Genomic DNA, 8,531 nt, shown 5'->3' on the forward strand with positions numbered 1-8,531 from the left:
ATTCGTATGATTCAATAGTGAATAATTGTTATCATGACTAATTGTGATTGTCTTAATTGTAAAGGTAGAAGTTTTGTAACAAAAACCGGGGAGTGGTTAAACTTACAGTCAGGACCATCAAGGGAGAAGAGCACAAGCAGAATGTGGGACCTTATCTAGAGAAGTAGGGACACCAGAGATGGAGGCAGAGATGAGGATATGGAATGGTGGAGCGGCTGAGAACTCTAGATTCATAGGAACAGAGGGACTAATAGCTGGTGGCCAGGAGGCACACTTTCAGAATGTGCCCTTTGGAGGTGTAAATTATTATATATGCCTGAGTTTTTTTAAAGCTAAGGTGAATAGTGAGAAATACTGCTAACTGATGGTACATGGAGGGGATTATAATCAGGTTTATCTTAGAGCACAATGCTTTTGGTATTAGGATAATATCCATACACATACAAGGAAGACAAATTTGTACCACATTAATCAAATTTCTGCACCAACCACTAAAGCCAATGATGATGAAATTGAAGAATTCTAACAATTCCTTCAGTCTGAAATTGATCAAACATGCAATCCAGCTGTACTGATAATTACTGGTAGAATGCAAATGTTGGAAGCAAAGAAGAAGGATCAGTAGTTGGAAAATATGGCCTTGGTGATAGAAATGATATTAGACATCAAATGATAGAAATTTTCAAGACCAATTACTTACTCACTGCAAATACATTTTTAAAGCAACAAAAAGGTGACAACACACATGGACCTCACCAGATGGAATACACTGGAATCAAACAGACTACATCTGTGGGAAGAGACCTTAGAAAGTTCAATATCATCAGCCAAAACAAGGCCAGTGGCAGATTGTGAAACAAACCATAAATTGTTCATATGCAAATTCACGCTGAAGCTGAAAAACTAAAACAAATCAAAGAGAGTCAAAACATGACCCTGAACATATCCCACCTGAATTTAGAGGCTACCTCGAGAACAGATTTGATTCATTAGACACTAATGACCCAAGGCTAGAAGAGCTGTGGGATGACATCAAGAACATAATACATGAAGAAAGCAAAAAGTCATTAAAAACCCAGGAAAGAAAGAAAAGACCAAAATGGATGACAGAATAGACTGAAATTTGCTCTCCAGTGGAGAAATGCCAAAGCACATGTAAAACATAAATAAGTAAAAGAGTTGAACAGGAAATTCCAAATGGTAGCTCAAAATGAGAAAGTCAATGTTGTAATAAAATGTGAAAAGGCATGGAGTTAGAAAACCAAAAGAGAAGAACACTTAGCATTTCTCAAGCTTAAAGAGTTGATGAAAAATTTAAGCCTTAACTTGCAATATTGAAGGATTATATGGGTAAAATATTTAATGATGCAGAAAGCATCAAAAGAAGATGGAAGGTATATACACAGCCACTGTACCAAAAACAAATGGTCGATATTGAACCATTTCAAGAGGAATGACTAAGACTGGTGATACTGAAGGAAGAAATCCAAGCTTCAGTAAAGGCATTGATGAAAAACAAAGCTATAGGAGTTGACTGAATACAAATTGATATCTTTCAACAAACCAATGAAGCACTCGATACCCTCACTCATTTATTCCAAGAAATTTGGAAGCCAGAAACTTGGAGGCCAGCCGATTGAGAGTTCCATATTTGTGCCCAATCCATAGAGAGGTGACCCAATGGAATGAAGAAATCATTGAACAATATCATGAATAGCACATACAAGCAAATTTTTGCTGAAGATAATTCAAAACTGACTGCAACAGTACATTGACAGAGAACTACCAAAAATTTAAGGTGGGTTAACAAGAGAATATGGAACTAGGGATATCATTGCTTATGTCAGATGGATTTTGGTTGAAGATACCCAAAAATACCAGAGAAATATTTATTTGTGCTTTAATGACTATGCAAAAGTTTAGACTACATGAATCCTGACAAACTATGGATAACATTGAAAAGAATGGGTATTCCAGTATGTTTATATGTTCTCATGAGTAACCTGTGTATAAACCAAGAAGGAGTTAGAACAGAACAATGGGATTCTGAATGATTTAAAATCAGCAACAGTGTGTGCTTGGGTTGTATACTTATTCAATCTTTATGCTGAGCAAATAATCTGAGAACCTGGATTATATAAAGAAGAATGTGTCTTGAGGACTGGAGAAAGACTCTTTGTGATATGTAGATGATACAAGCTTGCTTGTGAAGAGGTCTTAAATTAATTACAGATGAAGATTATAGATTTAGTTAGGTAAAGTACTTATTGATAAAGATAAAAATGCTCAGTATGGGCTACATCTCAATGTAAAGAAAATATAACCTTAAACACTGGAGCAATGAAAAATATCATGTTAAATGGAGAAAAGATTGATTCACAATCAACGCTCATGCAAGCAGCAGCCAAGAAGTCAAATAATGCATTGCATGTATTGCATTAGGCAAATCTCCTTCAAAGACCACTTTAAAATGTTCAAGAGCAAAGATATCAATTTGAGGACTAAGGTCCAAAGCCATGGTATTGTCAATAGCCTCATATACATGTGAAAGTTGCACAACGAATAGAAGAATTGGTGTATTTGAGTTATGGTATTAGAGAAGAATACTGAAGCTACCGTAGACTGTCAGAAGAACAACATACCTGTTGTTCAGAAGAACAACAGGTATGTGTTGGAAAAAGCACAGCTAGAGTGCTCCTTATCAATCAGAATGGCAAGACTTTGTCTCACATACTTCGGACATATTATCAGAAGCGACCAGCCCTGGAGAAGGACATCATGCTTGGTAAAGTGAAATGTCAGCGAAAAAGAGGAAGACCCCAATGTGATGAATTAACGTAGTGTCAATAGCAATGGGCTCAAATGTAACAGCAATTGTGAGAGTGACACAGGACCAGGCAGTGTTTCCTTGTGTTGTGCATATAGTCAGAATGGATTTGACAACACCTAACAACAAACAGCAACAGTGCATACATTTCCAATTACATATATTGTGGTTAAATGGTATTATACAGTACTTGTCCTTTTGTGACTGATGAATTCTATTAAGCATAATGTTTTCCACCACCACTCAACTGTCCATTAGTCGTACTGTGGTGGTTTGAGTGTTGCTGTGATGCTGGAAGCTATGCCACCAATACTTTAAATACCAGACAGACTAGGAAGAAGGGGAGACAGACTACTTCCGAATATTTCATCCCTGAAAACCTAATTAGCTGTGAAACACTGTCAGATAACACCAGAATATTGAATATTGAAACACGATGAAGAGCACCAGAATCTTGCCAGATATAATGCCAAAAGATGAGATCCGCAGGCTGGAAGGCACTCAAAATATGACTGAGAATGAACTGCTTCCTCAAAGTTGAGTTGGCCTTCACGATGTGAATGGATTAAAGCTTTCAGTACCATCATTTGCTGATGGGGCACAACTCAAAATGAGAGGACACAGCTGTAAACATCCATTAATAATCAGAACATGGAATGTATAAAGTATGTTGTTGTTGCTAAGTGCCATCGAGTCTGTTCTGACCCATAGCGACCCTGAAAATGGTTTCCAAGACTATAAATCTTTATGGGAGCAGAAAGCCTCCTCTTTCTCCCACGAAGCAGCTAGTAGTTTCGAACTGCTGATCTTGCGGTTTGCAGCCCGATTCGTAACCACTATGCTACCAGAGCTCCTTGTATAATGTATGCATCTAGGAAAAATGGAACTTAAGAAACAAAAAATGCAACACATAAACATATGGACATTATCCTATCACAAACAGCATTGTCCTTCAAGAACTTGACACATTATTTTCGACAGTGAATGTAATGCCATTCCTCTTCAATTTTTCCAGTCCCAGAACAGTAGACCACATGAGTGTCAGATTCAAAATGATCTATACTGTTTACTAATGTCTAGGACATTGACCTTTATGTGTTCCACTTCATTTTGACCACTTCTAGCTTTCCTAGTCATACTTTGCACATTCCTAGTTTTGATTAATGGATATTTGTAGCTGTTTTTATTTTGCTTTGTTTTATTTTTCATTTCAAGTTGCACCCCATCAATAAATGCAGTTCCTGAAAACTGTGCTCTATCCACATCTTTATGATGTAGAGAACTTTATGTTCTACTCTATTTCAAGGAGACATCTCTTTACGAGTTTTATTTTGAGTGCCTTTCAACCTGCATATTCTGGTACTGTAGACCATGTTGCACTGTTACTCTCAAGATTTTCAAGAACAGTTTTTGTTTTTTTCCTTTACGTTTTTATTGTGGATTGAATGAAAGTTTATAGGGAAGATCACCAGTTTTACATTCAACATACCATACAACTTGTTGCATCACAATGATTACAATCCCTTCCATGCACCATCAGTTAGCACTATTTCTCTCTATTCACTTTAGCTCTTATTTTTAAAAACAAAACAAAAAACACTAAGGCAAATATAATAATTTACACCACCAAAGGGCACATTCTTCAAGTCTGCCTCCTGGCCGCTATCTCTTAGCCTCTCTTTTCCCATGAATCTAGAGTCCTCAGTCACTCCCCTTCTCCATGTCCCCATTTCTGCCTCCATCACTGGTGTCACTGCTTCTCTGGATAAAGTCTCGCATTCTGCTTGTGCTTTTCTGCCTTGATGGTCCTAGAATCCTTTGTTTCTGGACTATAAGATTAACTGCTCCCCCATTTTCTGTAATCATGTTTCATGACATTCCTTTCTATCCCACTCAAGTGTCTTTTTACAATAGTAGGCAAGGGAAACCAATATTCATAAGACAGTCAAGCATCTTAGTATTCTTTCCCTTCTTCAAACTATGCCTAGATCCATGTATCACAGAGCCCTGTTGTTCCAAGGTTGAGCATGCGTCACTATTTACCTCTGTTCCACTTAGCCCATGCAAACTTGTCTCAGTGTTCCCCTATCTACCTTGTTCTTCCACAGCCTCCCCATTCTTTTATTGCCCTCCCCAACGCCCGAACTATGATGTGTCTGCCCTTACCCTGTGCTCTACCATCACCTCCCTCTAAACTCCCCACTCCAACCCCACTGTTGTGGTTACCTTATATTCCATTAACTTTTTCCTCCATTTAAGACTGTATATTTTATCCTGTAATCTACCTGACCTTCTCATTACTGGATCTCTGTTCCTCTGTGTTTACTTTCTTTCACATTGTAATTGTTTTGATCATAGACTGACCTCCCAGATACTCTGAATTTGTTCTTATAATTTTATTCTGTTCTAGACTCTTCCATTTATTGATTGAGTTGCAGATGATGCTGCCACATACATCAATCTCTTGTTGTTGTCTGTTCTTGTAGTTTCTCAGTCCACAGAACTCCCTTTAGGATGTTTTGTAGTACAGAGTTGGCTTTGGCAAAATCCCTTAGCTTCTGTTTATCCTGGAATTTTTTGATTACACAATTGTATTTGATTGACAGCTTTGCTGAGTAGAGGACTCATGGTTGGCAGAATGTTTCTTTCAGGGTTTTATATATATGTCTCCCCATTGCTTTCTTGGCTGCATGGTTTCTGTTGAGAGATCCGAGCTTAATCTGATTTGCTTGCCTTTGTGTGCTACACTAGTCTTTTCCCTAGCTGATTTCAATATTCTGTCTTTATCTTTGATTTTGGAGACCTTGATTATTATATGTCTTGGTGATTTTATTTTAGGGTCTATACTTCTGGGGTTGGTTGAACTTCTTGAATGCTTATCTTTTCATTTTTCAGAATGTTAGGGAAATTTTCTTCCAGAAGATCTTTAACTATTTCCTCTGTGGACTTGTGAGATTCTTCCTGTTCCAGAATGCTGATAATTCTAAAGTTATTCCTCTTCATATTGTCCAACATGAATCTTAGACCTTCTTCAGATTCTTTTATCTTTTTTTGTGCTTGCTCTTCTATTTAGCAGTACTGAGAGATTTATCTTTCAGCTCATTTCTGATATTCTATTATTAATCATTTGGACCTGTTTCTGTATGTTTTGAATTGTTTCTAATGCTGTATCTATCTTATTTTTATTTTTTGTGCTTTCTGATTGCCTCCAGGTAAATGTGATCATGAGATGGACTACCCTTTTCTCTTTTCTTCCTGAAAAATTTAGATGCCAATGTTGGTCATTATGATGTAACTCAGGATTTAATTTTTGGTCTGTTTCCTTTTCAGTTTGCTTGTCCAGCTCCACAACCCCCATACAGTCCTTTTTCTTAGTGATAGGGCTGGCTCTGGCTGTTTTGCACTGCCATTTGGTTTTAAATGGAAACTGTCCCTTTAAATTTCCAAAGAGATCTGTGCGCATGCATAATATAGCCCACTAGGTGTGGGGGTGGGGTGTTCACTCGCTCAGGCACGCCCCTCTAGTCACCTGAATAGAGATGTGCAGACAGCAAGAGACCAATGAACAGATAAAAAAAAGAATGTCCACACCTTTATCTCTGCGGTTCTTTCAGGCATCTGTGGCTGCTCTGATCCTTCCCCCTTTCAGTCTCTCATATGATGGCTGTTCAGGGAACAGCTGAGCATCTTGAATTAGAAAGCACTGCATTTCTTGCTTTTGCTATAAATTCCACTGGCTGTAAGCCTTCCAACTTTCAAAATATTCCTCTATATTTTGGTTGTTCTGAGTTTGATGGTTCTGGGACCATCCCCTGAGTCTGCTTGGTCCACTATTCTGTGTTGTTGCTAACAGAGCTACTCAGTGCACTTCTACCTAATTTGCCATCTTGTTTGTTCACCAGGGTAGATTTTTAAAAGTCATGTGCCTATCCTTCCTAGTAAGTCTTAGCCTGGAAGCTAAGCTGATACCTGCCCACCATGGGTTTTTACCTTTTGTCTATTGTGAGTAGTGCATTAATGAATATGGGTGTGCAAATATCTGTATTCATGTTTTTGATTATTTTGGTTATACACTTAGGGCTGGAATTATTAAATTGCAAAGTAATAATATGTTTAACTCTTTGACTAATTAGTCATTAAAGAAATGCAAATCAAAACCACAATGAGGTATCACTTTACAGTTACTAGAATGGCTATGATTAAAGAAACAAACCAACAGGTGTTGACAAGAATGTGGAGAAATTGAGACCCTTCTCCACTACTGATGGGATTACAAACTAGTGCAGCTACTTGGAAAATAGTTCCTGCTCTTTACCATTCAAGGATCCTCATTTTTGTACATTCCTGCAGCAGCTACACGTGAATGCATTTTCCTCAATCATCAATCTGACATGAGCTGTACCACTAGAGACATCCTACATTGTCAAGAAAGAAAAGGCAAGATTCTTACGGCAATACAGCAGGAAGCTTAACAAAGCCTAGAGAATGTGCCAAGATATTCATAGAGCTTAGAACTTAACAAAAAAAAGCTTATGATGAGCTGAAGGCCCTGAGTGGATGCATTAGTGAAGCTGTGAGATTTCCATCCCTCCCCTACTTTGCCATAACAAGCAGTCAAGTGCAAATCTGAAATGTAAAAAAAACCCATCATTTTCTCTATTCTCATTCGTGGAAGTATATTTGATCTTAAACTAATGTCAATCAAAATCATGCTGTCACTTTTCTACTGGTAGAGTCACTCTTTATCACAAGAAAAATTGCTAGCAATCATCATTTTCTGTTTATTCCATTTTGTCAAAAACAGGCTGTAAGTGATACAAAGTGTTCTGATTTAAATCCCTAAGAACAAACTTCACTGTTAAAACTGACAATCTAATCTTAGCCAAGCCCACTGACTATGAATAAAAAAGTAAGAAGCAAAGAACAAACTTGCTTGAATTTCATTACACATAGTCTAGCATGGGTTTCCAGGCTTATTCTTGAGTGCCTTGATTAGATTTTGTTGTAGTTGTAAGTGCTGTCGAGTCAGATTCTACCCATAGTGACCCTATACAGAGTTTCTGAGGAGCGACTGGTGAGCTTGAACCGCCGACCTTGCAGTTCAAACGGCTTTGCAGTCTGGCACATTAACCCACAGTGCCACACCAGGATTTAGACCCTAGGAAATAGAGTGAGAGTTGGATATATATATTTGTTATTGTAAACATTTTATTTCTGTTTATATGATTAATATTCATTTGTTGTTCAATGCCGTTGAGTTGGTTCTGACTTATAGGGACCCTATGAACACCAGAATGAAACACTACCAGGTCCCGCACCATCCTCACAATCTTTGTTACACTTGAGCCCATTGCTGCTGCCAAGGTGCCAATCCATCTCATTGGGGATCTTTCTCTTTTCCTCTGGTCCTCTTCTTTACCAAGCACAATGTACTTCTCCAGGGACTATAACCTTCTGATATTCCTTCCATTTCCTTTTTTTTTTTAAATGTTTTATTGTAAATTATATGATAGTTTACATGGGAAAATATTAGCTTTACATTCATTCTATCATATATCATTTCATTGCCATGGTTACAATCCCCTCCATGCATCATCAACCAACCAAAGGGTATGCCCTGCAAGCCTATCCCTTGTTCGTCAGGACACAGCCGCTCTCCCTCTCTGGGTCTAAAATCCCCAGCTCCTCCATTTCTCCACGTCAT

Source organism: Chrysochloris asiatica, unplaced genomic scaffold, assembly GCF_000296735.1.
Source record: "Chrysochloris asiatica unplaced genomic scaffold, ChrAsi1.0 scaffold00036, whole genome shotgun sequence".
Classification (NCBI taxonomy): Eukaryota; Metazoa; Chordata; class Mammalia; order Afrosoricida; family Chrysochloridae; genus Chrysochloris; species Chrysochloris asiatica.